The 14,014-nt window shown below is 49.1% G+C and overlaps 1 protein-coding gene across 2 annotated transcripts in view; it reads left to right on the top strand.

Annotated features, from left to right (window-relative positions):
• Positions 1 to 14,014, top strand: part of CTNNBL1 (catenin beta like 1) — a 112,521-nt gene that overhangs the window by 88,127 nt on the left and 10,380 nt on the right. The gene's annotated exons all lie outside the window — the stretch shown is intronic.

Genomic DNA, 14,014 nt, shown 5'->3' on the forward strand with positions numbered 1-14,014 from the left:
AGCCCATATCTCTAACTTCTCCTCTTCCTCCCACTCTGAGCCCTCAGCCGTGAAGGTATTTTTTTAATGTCCTGCACATGGCACGTTTTTGTCTTGGCTGCCTTCTACCCACCCTTGCAAACAGCTGAATGCCTGCTTGCCTGCAGAGGAGTTTCTTCTGGTGGGGCGGGTATCCTTTGGGACAAGGTTATACACAGGGGTTGACTGGCACGCTGCTGTTGGGCAAGGAAGACCTGAATCTCTGTGTAAGCAGCAGATGTTCCTGTCTATAGATGCTCAGCAGCCAAATTGGTGAATTCCAGCCAGACCACAGTGAATCCCCGAGCTCTGGCAACACAATTCACCACTCAAAGGACAGGCACTTGTGCTTGTGCCTCCTGGGCTACTTTGTGTCACTCACACAGACTCTAGCTGTGTAATTCCAAGGGCTTGTACTGTGCAGGTAATGAAAGAGAGCTCAGCGCGTTTTGCCTGCTGGGAGAAGGCATGTTGTTTCTGGGACTAACATAGCAACGAATTCCTGGCTCAGCCAAGCCAATGCTGTGCACTGAGCCTTCGTTTCTGTGCTGAGACTTATGCTTTGAGACTGCTCTCACCATGGTTTCCTCTGCCTCCTCTCCACAGCATGCTGTGTTTGGGAGGAGGTCTTCATTTACCAAAAGCTCTGCCCTGGAGTCACTTTCTTTTGTTTCTACCATATTTTTAAAAGTTCCATATCTGCTTTAGATTAACCCTGTCTCTAAAATGTGCCCGGCCTCCCTTCCTCCCTGTTCCCCTATAACTTCTAACTGTCTGCCTGTCACCACACCGTTCAAATGGCAGCCACCTTTCCCTGCTCAACTATGGGTCCACCATTGCTTTTCATTTGCTTCCAGCTCTGTAACACAGCATTTCTCTGTCCTGCCTCATTAGCCTTCTCCAGACAGGCATCCTCACGGTGCTCACACAGCTACTGCTAGCAACACCCCAGCACGAGTACTTTGAGTGGGGGGGCAGCGGTATTTTTGTCCGAGAAACAAGGTTAGAACCATATTGTAAAATCATGCTACAGCCTGCTGGGCTGGATTGGCTACTCTGCAGCACAGCTGTCTCGCAGAGTTCTCTGCTGAAAATTCTTGTCCTCACTGGCGAGAGAAGCTGTGATAGCAGGACCTGGTAGCAAGCGCTGCATTTCAACACAAGTGTAACTAGCTTGGCTGTGCTTCCACCATGCGCAGGGTCTAGGTGTAAAGGATTTTGAATTAACATATTTGGATTTATTTATTTATTTATGTGTGCGTATATATGTGTGTACACACACATTCACTGTACAGTGATTCCTGGGTCTAGGACTGCAGTAGCTATGATTCTCTTTGCATTCACTTTTACTAGTCTGAAACATTAATGGGGCTGGCAGATGGGGGGAGTAAGTGAAATGCAGTGTGACAATGACATGGTAATATTCAAGGCCTCCATCCCGCCTCTTTAGAGTCTTGATCAGCTGCGAGGGAGCCTCTATCCAGATTAGATGGGGCTGTAGCCAAAGACTGGTGTTTGCTCTAAATACCTACAGTGGATCGTTCTGAATGACATGAGCTTTGGTATCATGTAGTATTTTCTTGGAATTGAAGCTGAAACAGACTTTTCTGAAAGAGAGGATGAGCTGTTGGAGTCAGGAAGCAGCTTGCAGAGCTGTTAGTGAGTTTGGCCCGCTTCCCACAAGATTATCGGTATCAGCACTGAAGAGGGTGTGAAATTGATTAGCACTGACGGAGAGTAATCACGGCTGTGGCTCTCCCCAGCACATGAGCTGGCTCTGCATGACACAGGCTGCAAACCCCCCACCAGTCTCTGACAAACATCTGTCTCCTCAATGCCGAGGCCAGTTCACTGGGCACTGGCAAACATTCTGAGGGCATTCGAGCTCAGCAGCTTCATGGCTGCTCAGAAAGGCACAGGGGTGAGTGATTAATTGAATCACATCCGCTGCCAGCATTCAAGCTCCATATGGACAGCTGCAGCTTCACAAATGAACAGAGGCCTGCAGCAAAACAGTGTTTTCCCTTCCTTCCCCGCCCTTCCCATTGCTCCTGTTCAAACGCAGCAAGAAATGATTGATTCTGTACATTTCAGTGTTGGTGGGTGGGTTTCAGAGCTCAAAGAGCAGAGCTAAGGGTACTGTCTGGTGCCTAGCAGAGTGTGGGCAGCTGCTGCTTAGTCCTCTTCCTCCTCCCTCCCCCCACTGGCTCTGTTAGCTATTTATAGAGCCTCTTTTATCCAAAAGGATCTCAAAGCATTTCATGAATATTACACCTGCAGAATCCCTTTCGCCCTTAGTTGGAGGGCAGCAGCCAGTCAGCACATGGTATGAAGGGAGAGGGGAACTTGGGGCCCAGGATACTTGGGTGGGGGCCTTTCCCTTACAGAAAGTACCAGGGTTCCTCAGCATGCATGGAGAGCAGCCAGCACCTGTAGCTAAACTGCACGGGATACACTTCGTTTACATGGTAACGATGAGGGGCTGAACTGACCCTGTCAAAGATACAAATATTTCACCTTTGAGGTTTGCACCACTCCCTGCTGTTCCAGGTCTGGGCCTCTCCTACGTAGAGATGAGTGGCATTAGGAAGTCCTGTGCATTCACCCAGCTCAGCACATTTGTGACCGATCTGTTCCATTTGTGCTGTGTCCAACTCTCTCTGCTGCTTGACTTACCTGTGTTAGGGGCATGGGAAAAGGGGTCTCCCTTACAGCTCAGATCCTCCGTTAGCAAAAGACTGTACCCTCCCCGCAGTGTTCTCACCACTCCCCAATGCCAGCTCCCCATAGTTTGGAATGGCTAGAATAAATAGTTCCTTCTTACCCTGCCTCCCCTAGCTCTAGGGATGTTTGGGAGAGAGCAGAAATGTCCCCCATGGCCTTTGATCTTCTGCAGCACCTTCCATCTGAGCATGGCAAAGCCGTTTATGGGTATTAAGTTATGCTGCAGATCATCCCTGTGCAATAGGTATGTGTTCTGCCTCCAGGGGGCAGTAGTTTGCACCTCTTCAAGGCTGGCAGGCGGCAGCAGCAGAGCCAAAAGGTGACCAGGTGAGGGATGGTCCAGTGGTTAGCGCACTAGTCTGGGCTGAGGGAGACCAAGGTCCAATTTCTGCTCTGCCACACACATCGTGTGTCCCCTCAGGCAAGTGGTTCAGTCTCTCTGGGCCTCTGTTCTCCTCTGTATAATGGGGAGAATAGCTCTGTCTTGCCTCCCAGGGGCGCTGTGAAGCTCAATCCATTAAAGATTGTGACTTGCTCAGATCCTGTGGTGATGGGGGCCGTAGAAGGGGGATGGTTCACTTGGTGATTCCCTGTTGTGTTCATTCCCTCTGGGGCACCTGGCACTGGCCACTGTCGGCAGACAGGACACTGGGCTAGATGGGCCTTTGGTCTGACCGTTCTGATGGTCTAAGTACCTAACAGATTTTTAGCACCCTCTGCATGCTCTCAGCAGCTCAGATTTCCTCTTTTCCTTTGTAGAGACAGGTCCCAGTGGAAGCATGTGGAGGCTTATGAGGTGTCCTAATTGCAGCACTCACAATGCTAAAATAATTGGTCTGAAAGCTGTATTGTAAGCTCCTCTGGGCAGCGGCTAGGTCCCTGAGATGAGAGATCTTTCCAACATTTTATACTGTAAGCTTCTAGGAAAAGTTTATGGCGTATGTGTGCAGGGGGTCAGGCTGGATGGTCATGGTGGTCCCTTCAGCCTGGGATTCTGAGGGTATGTCTACACTACGAAATTAGGTCGAATTTATAGAAGTCGGTTTTTTTGAAATCGGTTTTATATATTCGAGTGTGTGTGTCCCCACAGAAAATGCTCTAAGTGCATTAAGTGCATTAACTCGGCGGAGCGCTTCCACAGTACCGAGGCAAGCGTCGACTTCCGGAGCGTTGCACTGTGGGTAGCTATCCCACAGTTCCCGCAGTCTCCGCTGCCCATTGGAATTCTGGGTTGATATCCCAATGCCTGATGGGGCTAAAACATTGTCACGGGTGGTTCTGGGTACATATCGTCAGGACCCCGTTCCCACCCTCCCTCCCCCCGTGAAAGCAAGGGCAGACAATCATTTCGCGCCTTTTTTGTCTGCTGCCAGCCAAAGATGTAAAGGATAGATGGAGTGGGTCAGAACAAGAAATAGACCAGATTTGTTTTGTACTCATTTTCCTCCTCCCCTGTCTAGATCACACTGCAGTCACTCACAGAGAAGGCGCAGCGAGGTTAATCTAGCCATGTATCAATCAGAGGCCAGGCTAACCTCCTTGTTCCAATAACAACGATAACTTTGGTGCACCATTTCTTATTGGAACCCTCCGTGCAGTCCTGCCTGAAATACTCCTTGATGTACAGGCACACCCTTTGTTGATTTTAGCTCCCTGAAGCCAACCCTGTAAGCCGTGTCGTCAGTCGCCCCTCCCTCCGTCAGAGCAACGGCAGACAATCGTTCCGCGCCTTTTTTCTGTGCGGACGCCATACCAAGGCAAGCATGGAGGCCGCTGAGCTCATTTTGGCAATTAGGAGCACATCAACCACCACACGCATTATCCAGCAGTATATGCAGCACCAGAACATGGCAACGCGATACCGGGCGAGGAGGCGACGTCAGCGCGGTCCCGTGAGTGATCAGGACATGGACACAGATTTCTCTGAAAGCATGGACCCTGCCAATGCATGCATCATGGTGCTAATGGGGCAGGTTCATGCTGTGGAACGCCGATTCTGGGCTCGGGAAACAAGCACAGACTGGTGGGACCGCATAGTGTTGCAGGTCTGGGACGATTCCCAGTGGCTGCGAAACTTTCGCATGCGTAAGGGCACTTTCATGGAACTTTGTGACTTGCTTTCCCCTGCCCTGAAACGCATGAATACCAGGATGAGAGCAGCCCTCACAGTTGAGAAGCGAGTGGCGATAGCCCTGTGGAAGCTTGCAACGCCAGACAGCTACCGGTCAGTTGGGAATCAATTTGGAGTGGGCAAATCTACTGTGGGGGCTGCTGTGATGCAAGTAGCTCACGCAATCAAAGATCTGCTGATATCAAGGGTAGTGACCCTGGGAAATGTGCAGGTCATAGTGAATGGCTTTGCTGCAATGGGATTCCCTAACTGTGGTGGGGCTATAGACGGAACCCATATCCCTATCTTGGCACCAGAGCACCAAGCCGGCGAGTACATAAACCGCAAGGGGTACTTTTCGATAGTGCTGCAAGCTCTGGTGGATCACAAGGGACGTTTCACCAACATCAACGTGGGATGGCCGGGAAAGGTGCATGACGCTCGCATCTTCAGGAACTCTGGTCTGTTTCAAAAGCTGCAGGAAGGGACTTTCTTCCCAGACCAGAAAATAACTGTTGGGGATGTTGAAATGCCTATATGTATCCTTGGGGACCCAGCCTACCCCTTAATGCCATGGCTCATGAAGCCGTACACAGGCAGCCTGGACAGTAGTCAGGAGCTGTTCAACTACAGGCTGAGCAAGTGCAGAATGGTGGTAGAATGTGCATTTGGACGTTTAAAGGCGCGCTGGCGCAGTTTACTGACTCGCTTAGACCTCAGCGAAACCAATATTCCCACTGTTATTACTGCTTGCTGTGTGCTCCACAATATCTGTGAGAGTAAGGGGGAGACGTTTATGGCGGGGTGGGAGGCTGAGGCAAATCGCCTAGCTGCTGGTTACGCGCAGCCAGACACCAGGGCGGTTAGAAGAGCTCAGGAGGGCGCGGTACGCATCAGAGAAGCTTTGAAAACCAGTTTCATGACTGGCCAGGCTACGGTGTGAAAGTTCTGTTTGTTTCTCCTTGATGAAACCCCCCGCCCCTTGGTTCACTCTACTTCCCTGTAAGCTAACCACCCTCCCCTCCTCCCTTTAATCACCGCTTGCAGAGGCAATAAAGTCATTGCTGCTTCACAGTCATGCATTCGTTATTCATTCATCACACAAATAGGGAGATGACTACCAAGGTATCCCAGGAGGGGTGGTGGAGGAGGGAAGGAAAATGCCACACAGCACTTTAAGCACAGCACTTTAAAAGTTTACAACTTTAAAATTTATTGAATGACAGTCTTCTTTTTTTTTGAGCAATCCTCTGTTGTGGAGTGGCTGGTTGGCCGGAGGCCCCCCCACCGCATTCTTGGGCGTCTGGGTGTGGAGGCTATGGAACTTGGGGAGGAGGGCAGTTGGTTACAGAGGGGCAGCAGTGGCAGTCTGTGCTCCAGCTGCCTTTGCTGCAGCTCAACCATACACTGGAGCATTCTGGTTTGGTCCTGCAGCAGCCTCAGCATTGAATCCTGCCTCCTCTCATCACGCTGCCGCCACATTTGAGCTTCAGCCCTGTCTTCAGCCCGCCACTTACTCTCTTCAGCCTGCCACTTACTCTCTTCAGCCCTCCACCTCTCCTCCCGGTCATTTTGTGCTTTCCTGCACTCTGACATTATTTGCCTCCACGCATTCGTCTGTGCTCTGTCAGTGTGGGAGGACAGCATGAGCTCGGAGAACATTTCATCGCGAGTGCGTTTTTTTTTTCTTTCTAAGCTTCACTAGCCTCTGGGAAGGAGAAGATCCTGTGATCATTGAAACACATGCAGCTGGTGGAGAAAAAAAAAGGGACAGCGGTATTTAAAAAGACACATTTTATAAAACAGTCGCTACACTCTTTCAGGGTAAACCTTGCTGTTAACATTACATACATAGCACATGTGCTTTCGTTACAAGGTCGCATTTTGCCTCCTCCCACCGCGTGACTACCCCCTCAACCTTCCCCCCTCCCTGTGGCTAACAGCGGGGAACATTTCTGTTCAGCCACAGGCAAACAGCCCAGCAGGAATGGGCTATACTGAGTGTCCCTGAAGAAAAGCACTCTATTTCAACCAGGTGACCATGAATTATATCTCACTCTCCTGAGGATAACACAGAGAGAGAAAGAACGGATTTTGGTTGAATGCCAGCAAACATACACTGCAATGCTTTGTTCTACAGTGATTCCCGAGTATGTGTTACTGGCCTGGAGTGATAAAGTGTCCTACCATGAAGGACGAAATAAGGCTGCCCTCCCCAGAAACCTTTTGCAAAGGCTTTAGGACTACATCTAGGAGAACCGCAAATGCCAGGGCAAAGTAATCCTTTCACATGCTTGCTTTTAAACCATGTATAGCATTTTAAAAGGTACACTCACCAGAGGTCCCTTCTCCGCCTGCTGGGTCCAGGAGGCAGCCTTGGGTGGGTTCGGGGTTTACTGGCTCCAGGTCTAGGGTGAGAAACAGTTCCTGGCTGTCGGGAAAACCGGTTTCTCCGCTTGCTTGCTGTGAGCTATCTACAACCTCCTCCTCATCATCATCTTCTTCGTCCCCAAAACCTGCTTCCGTATTGCCTCCATCTCCATTGAAGGAGTCAAACAACACGGCTGGGGTAGTGGTGGCTGAACCCCCTAAAATGGCATGCAGCTCATCATAGAAGCGGCATGTTTGGGGCTCTGACCCAGAGCGGCTGTTCGCCTCTCTGGTTTTCTGGTAGGCTTGCCTCAGCTCCTTCAGTTTCACGCGGCACTGCTTCGGGTCCCTGTTATGGCCTCTGTCCTTCATGCCCTGGGAGATTTTGACAAAGGTTTTGGCATTTCGAAAACTGGAACGGAGTTCTGATAGCACGGATTCCTCTCCCCAAACAGCGATCAGATCCCGTACCTCCCGTTCGGTCCATGCTGGAGCTCTTTTGCGATTCTGGGACTCCATCATGGTCACCTGTGCTGATGAGCTCTGCATGGTCACCTGCAGCTTGCCACGCTGGCCAAACAGGAAATGAGATTCAAAAGTTTGCGGTTCTTTTCCTGTCTACCTGGCCAGTGCATCTGAGTTGAGAGTGCTGTCCAGAGCGGTCAGAATGGAGCACTCTGGGATAGCTCCCGGAGGCCAATACCATCGAATTGTGTCCACAGTACCCCAAATTCGAGCCGGGAACGTCGATTTAAGCGCTAATCCACTTGTCAGGGGTGGAGTAAGGAAATCGATTTTAAGAGCCCTTTAAGTCGAAATAAAGGGCTTCACTGTGTGGACGGGTGCAGGTTTAAATCGATTTAACGTTGCTAAATTCGACCTAAAGTCCTAGTGTAGACCAGGGCTGAGACTCTCCGAATCCTCCTGTTTATCCCTGTCCTTCGTGGGCCACAGGGAGAACAGGATTGCCTGCATTGTCCCGAACATGCTCATAAGCCTCGCAACTCTACATTAAGACCATGACTGTAACCAAATCTCATACTGCGGGGTCAGGACGGAATCCACCCTCATATGCATGATTGCCTTAATGCATTCTGGGTTTTTTTCACTTTCTTCTGAAGCATCAAAGATTGGCCAAAGTCGGAGATGCGGCCTAGGCCAGCGTGGACCAGTTCTCTGAGGTATACAGAGAATCCTTTATTTGATGCCTGGCTTGTGTGTCTTGCTCACCTGCTTGAGGTCAAACTGGTCACCAGATTTGAGGTGGGAAAGGAATCTTCTCCCCTCCTGCCCTGGTCATGCTGGCTGCGACACTGGGTTCCTTGGCAGCAGTGAATGTGGTTTGCCTGTTAGGTTCCTGTGGGCATCTCACCTAAACAATTTCCCTGCCATTGTAGGGACCTCAGACCTTGGTAGCACCTCGGTCCCTCCTGTTCTCTATCTGTGGACATAAGTTTAGTATCTTGAGGACTGCAATGCATTAGTCTAACTGAAGTCATTGGGCTCAGCATAGGGGTGTCGGGGTGAAACTGACTGGCCTGTATTATGCAGACTAAATGATCGAATGGTCCCTTTTGGCCTTACGCTGTATGGAATCTCTTACATTAATAAGAGTGTCCTACAGGTCCCAGCACAGTGGGTCCCAATCCTGGCTGGGACCTGTAGATGCTACTGTAATATTAAATCTGTGCATTCTCTGTGCTGCCAAGCTCATAACTGAGTAGCAGAAGCCCAGCAGCCCCTCCCAGAAAGTCCTGTCCAGCATTTTTCTTCACAAGACAGCTCAAGGTGGCTGTAGATTTTGGCAAAAACTATGGCATGCCGTGCAGTAACCCAAGAAGGGCACTATGACTCCACCCCTCTATGGGAAACTTCCAGTTATGTGTAAAGTTGCCTCCCCTTCTGGACCAGGTGCTGAGGGACAGTAGATAGAGGTTAGAGATGCATCTTCCTTCAGCTGGTCATTTCAAGATGGTTCTGCCAGCAAATGCCCCCATCAGACAGTTTCTGAATTCATGGCCCTCTTGTGTCCCTCCCACTTTCCAGGGAGGCAGGTGAGTCCGTCACCCCAGGCACAGTGCGCATTAGTGGTTATTCACAGGAGTTATGGAATAAGTTTCTGCTCTCCTTCTGGTTCCCAGAAATAAGTTGTCTCCCCTCTGGATGCCTAGAAAAAAACAAGAGCATTGGACACTAAAATCTGCAGAAGTGGGAACTGGGAAAGGCTTGGAGGTGTTTGCTTGCTTTGTTTTGTAAGCCCCATTTGGCTCTGAAGTGTCTCAGGGAGTTTACTGTAGTAGAAGTAGGCAAAGAGAACAGAGTCTCCCCTAACACTGATTCCCACAGACACGTACCTGCACGTACCTATTGTACCTCAATCATCACATCTGACATTGATGCTTGGCCCTTCAGTACTTGCTCTGCCACTCAGGGTCAACATAGTGCCCGAGGCCTTCACCAAGGTGATCAGCCTGAGGGGAGCTGCCTAAGGTTTTGCTAGGATTCCATACTTAAAAAGGCTTAGCCCTCTTGGGCTTTGCCTTCTCGGTAACTTCCTAGGCAGGGCTTCACTCATGCTCCTGATTAATCTCCTGCAGTGAAGGACCCTGTCCCCAGGGAATCTGGATCTACAGGTCCAGGTCCCCCAGCAGGTTCACTACCGCCTGGGCTGGGGTAAATGAGACTTCGATCTACTCCTTCCGTAGATGGATGAAAGCCACATTATGCAGGGAGCTTGAGAGGCTGACTTAGTGGAGCCGAATTTGGCCCAGTGTGAGACTTGGCTTCATATCAGTATGGCGGAGCTATGCACTTTCTGCGGGGTTGGAAGTGATCAGGGATGAGTTAGCAACATTCACCCAACACCCACGTGAAGCCAGGGAGTACAGTCCACGCAAACTTCCTTTTCCAACACCAGTTCGTCTTAGTGCTTTTCAGCTGAGTCTCTAGCAAATAAAGCCTAGAAAATATCGAAGCCTTGGCTTGTGGGGGAAGTATCTTGTTCTCTCTCCAGCGCTTTAATCCCTTCTGTAGGAAAAGGTGCGGAACCCCCTGGGCTCTTAGCTCAATCTAGAAGGAGATATAATTATAGGCAGCAGTAACCACAGCGAGCTTTGAAAGGGGAAGAAAAAGGCAAGAGGTGGTTTAATTTTTTTTTTAGTTCCACAGAAAATTATGCTCAGCAGGTTTATTCAATAAAATGTTCTCTCCAGATACTTTGCACTATAATGACTTACACATTACATGCTAATTGTGCTACAGTTAAGTCATTCCACCCTTGTCAGGACAGGATGGACTGAACTAGAGCTAAAGCAGTGCCCACAGATTTTGATTGCTTAAATGGGGATTTGTATTAGTCTGGCATTTGAGTTCAGTTTGAATTGCATGGAATTGAATTGAGGGCCAGAGATAATGAGGGGGGTTAATGTAAAGTGTAAGCAGTGTAACTGTGTTCACTGGAGGGCATGCAGATTGCAGAATCTGGCTACATTTACACAGTTGTTTGGTCTTTTGCTGTCTGTATTGTGAGCTTCTTCAGGAGCAAGCCAGGAGGCTAAAGTGAGCTTTATAAACTCCCCTACTGGGATTGCTGGGTCAAGTCCTGTTGAATGCCCCATCACACTTCCCATTTCTAGCTCCCAAAGCTTACTGTAGTTGCAGCCTTATGTTTACTGATTCCATGGAGGTGCTAGGCATTGTAGCAAACAGTGAGCTTTTCAGCTATTGCAAATTGACCGCTCAGTTTACAGATGCACAAGCACGACTTGGCATGTAGGCAGAAATGAAAACTTCACAAAAGACAGTGCAGTTGCTTTCTGTATGCAGTTTTGAGAACTCAGCTGTCACCTTGACATGACCTAGATGTAGACCTTCTCTTTTTCCTGCAGTAGGAGCTATGACCCCATCCAGGAGTCAGTCCCAATCCTGCATTTCAAGGAACATGATGGCAAATAAGTGTGTGTGAGCAGCTGGGAGATCAGAGTGTCTGTTTTCACTGAAAGAAAAGGAGTACTTGTGGCACCTTAGAGACTAACCACTTTATTTGAGCATGAGCTTTCGTGAGCTACAGCTCACTTCATCGGATGCATACTGTGGAAAGTGTAGAAGATCTTATATACACAGAGACCATGAAACAATACCTCCTCCCACCCCACTCTCCTGCTGGTAATAGCTTATCTAAAGTGATCACTCTCCTTACAATGAGTTTTCATAGTCTCTGTGTATATAATGTCTTCTGCAGTTTCCACAGTATGCATCCGATGAAGTGAGGTGTAGCTCACGAAAGCTCATGCTCAAATAAATGGGTTAGTCTCTAAGGTGCCACAAGTCCTCCTTTTCTTTTTGCGAATACAGACTAACACGGCTGTTACTCTGAAACCTGTTTTCACTGAGATGACAGGATGCATAAAACACAGTCTCAATGCATCTTTGGCGTATTGTTCAAGAACACAGGCTGCATGGAACAAGTCACTCTCCTTTGGTAACACTGTATGGGCCTCAAGCACCTTTTGGACTCTGAGTGAATTTACCAGGGCCCTTAACACTGTTTCTTTGCAATCTTTTGAAACCACATCATTCTGTCCAAACCAAGATAAAAGATGTGTTTAGCTAACACATTCTCAAACTCTAGTGGGGATGTGGCACTATAGGGGAAGTCTAGGCTTTCACTTGGCCACCTTGGTATGTGTTAAAGAACACACTGCTTTGACTACACTTGGCTTTAGAACGTGCGCATCAGCTTAACCTTTCACCTTTAAATCTCAGTTTAGAGAGGGCTTATAGGACTCCTCTAGTACATGTGGGTCACAGCAGCATAACTAGGTCCTACTGGGATGCAGGGATGGAATGCCAGGTCTTTGGTGTTTTGTAGTATTTTCTGTCTTCCCCGCTCTCCTTTTGCTTTGGACATTGTTCCAGTTCACTGTGCAATTGGGCTGCTGTGATTTGAGAGCAAATTGCAAATCTTTACACTTGGTCCTGGTCATTCCTGATCCTCCTGGTGACTGATTTACACCCCAGTTCTCTGCTGGCTCCTCCTGCCAATCCTACACGCATGTACTCTGCTCTCCATCCCACAGGCTTGTCTCTTTGTCCTAGGCTGGATCAGGCATTTAATGGTGAGTGAGTTGCTGGTGGATACCTGACTCACAGGACATGCCAAGTACCTCAGTCATGAAATCACCTCAGTAGTGCGGCAGACATCCTTCTTCTTTGCCTTTTGCCTCTCCCCATGTGAACCTGCCCAACACAGCAGGGTGAAGGGAACGAGGGGATGAGCTGCCTACATGAGTGCAGGATCCAAGGCCTAACAGCAGTTTTCATCTCCGTGCCTGAAGTGATGTATAATGTTCTTGCTTTTAGCTCTACACTTTTCTTAGGCTGGTCAGGGCTGACTCAGGTCTGGTTTACCCTGGGAACTTACCTCAGCATTGTTACATCTCTCAGGGGCGTGAAAAATAAACAGCCCTGAAAGACGTACCTGTACTGAGCCTGACCTACCGCACCCCCTGGTGTGGACAGTGCTAGGCCAGTGGAAGAATTCTTCCATCGTCCTAGCTACCGCCTCTTGGGAGGGTGAGTTAGCTATGCTGATGGGAGAACCCCTCCTGTTGGTGTGGTTAGTGTCTACACTGAGGCACTGTAGCGGTTTAAGTGTAGACAGACCTTCAGAATGGTGTGATGGCATTCCTGACAGTCTGAACCGGTTCTCTCCCACACTGCTCTGCACTGTCAGTTCTGGCTGTCCTCGGATGAGAGAGATGAACTGACACACATGTGAGGAGAAGGGTGTGGAGCATCTCTTAAGCCCACTTTGCCATGCTGTGCAGAGAAATGTGATCTCTCTACATTGTAGTGGCAGATCCGTCATCCTCTTTAGATTTTGAGTCTTCACGTGACACTCTAGGCCTGTCAGTTCTCCCTCATTAGTGTGAGAGGAGCTCATTCTAGTTTCACAGGAGCCCATCTTCTTGCTGTCTTCTCCCATCAGCAAGGGGCATCTCAGTGAATACTGGTGGCAGATTAGAAATGGCATCTGAGTCTCATTTGGAGGGTAGCAACTCGACGGCTCAGAGAAAGACAAAGTGGAAAGGTGGCTATTTGGTGTTGTACTGCAAAACAGATTAACATTTAAAGGCGGCTGTGGTTAAAAAAGACTATAAAAAATGGCACCTTAGTACTGTACATATCTCCTTACGATGTGTCTCATGAGTTGTATCTGCTTAATTTACTGGTACCCAGCAATTTTGCCTCCCTGTCTGTGCTGCAGAGCCTGTGATATCTAAGGAAGGGACAAGCCACCTTCTTTGCTGCTGCCTGCATAATCCAGCAAAGAGCTGAATGCTGCTCCCCAGAGCAAGTCTTCCTGTTAGTGATGTACATAAGAGAAATAATGAGGTTGCCTCTATGCGGAGAATAGGGGAATTTTTGAAATACCTTCATGAACAATGTGGGACTGCGTGCTCACTTTGTATGCCTACCCACTGAATGTTAGGGGTTAATTTCTCTCCGGGATGGGGCAGGTAAACAGGTGGATATCATGTACGCCTGGCTGGGCTGGAGCCAGTTACCTTGTCAAGAACTGACTGGAATCAGCACAGGTGAATAGTGTGTCCTGGAACGACAACAGACGTTCCAGTGACTGAACAGTGGCTTTCAATGACTGGGAGCCAAGGAAGCTGACCCTATGAACAGAGCGTTGCTGCAACTGGAGACACAGAGTCCAGGAGTGACCAGACAGAGTCTGCTGCTGCTGCACATTGAGGGTCAGAGAGTGACTGATGAAACCCAGGA

This window comes from Lepidochelys kempii, chromosome 13, assembly GCF_965140265.1.
Source record: "Lepidochelys kempii isolate rLepKem1 chromosome 13, rLepKem1.hap2, whole genome shotgun sequence".
Taxonomy (NCBI): domain Eukaryota; kingdom Metazoa; phylum Chordata; order Testudines; family Cheloniidae; genus Lepidochelys; species Lepidochelys kempii.